Below are 750 nucleotides of genomic sequence, written 5' to 3' on the forward strand. Positions count from 1 at the left end.
TTGGAAGGCCAACGCCAGTAATCCTAAGAGAACCACAGACCCTCTGAAGGAAGTGAACTGCTCCTGCAGGACCCGGGAGACACACCAAATACTGTGAGTGCCCCAACTGCGGAAGTGGGAAAGGGAGACCTGTCCTCTCCCAAACACACACCCCCACTGGAGAAGCTGAAGGTCGGTTTATGGGAGAAGTTTCCAACTTTACCTGGAACTGAGTCAAATTAGAGAGCCAGGAGAAATACAGGGGAGAGGAAGCAGCAGAAACACCCTGGGAGCTCGCTGGGTCCCCAAGCACCCCATTCCTGCCTGGCACCGCAGGGATCCTTCAGGAGGGTGGCCAGAGGAGCAAGGGATAAAACTCCACAGGGAGAAAAAATTCTCTCCTGAACTTCATGACAATTTATAACAAAGTGCGAAGTCTCCTGGTCAAAACTAAGAGGAGGGTGCAAACCAGGCCTGCAGACTTCACAGGCAGAGGGAGAACTAAAGCCCTTTTCTTTCGCAGCTGGGAGACGGATAGCCTTGGGCAAGTTTTCAAGCCCCTCTTGTCCTCTGCCTGGAAACAGACTTGGGGCTGTTAGGGTGGGGCATGGTGGGAGTGAGACTGGCCCTTCAGTTTGCATGGGAGCTGGATGAGGCCTGTGACTTCCAGCTTTCCTCACTTCCCTGACAACCTGCATGACTCAGCAGAGGCAGTCATAATCCTCCTAGGTAGACAACTCTAGTGACCTGGGAATCTCTCCCCCAACCCCT

The sequence above is a fragment of the Pan paniscus genome, chromosome 14, assembly GCF_029289425.2.
Source record: "Pan paniscus chromosome 14, NHGRI_mPanPan1-v2.0_pri, whole genome shotgun sequence".
NCBI lineage: Eukaryota > Metazoa > Chordata > Mammalia > Primates > Hominidae > Pan > Pan paniscus.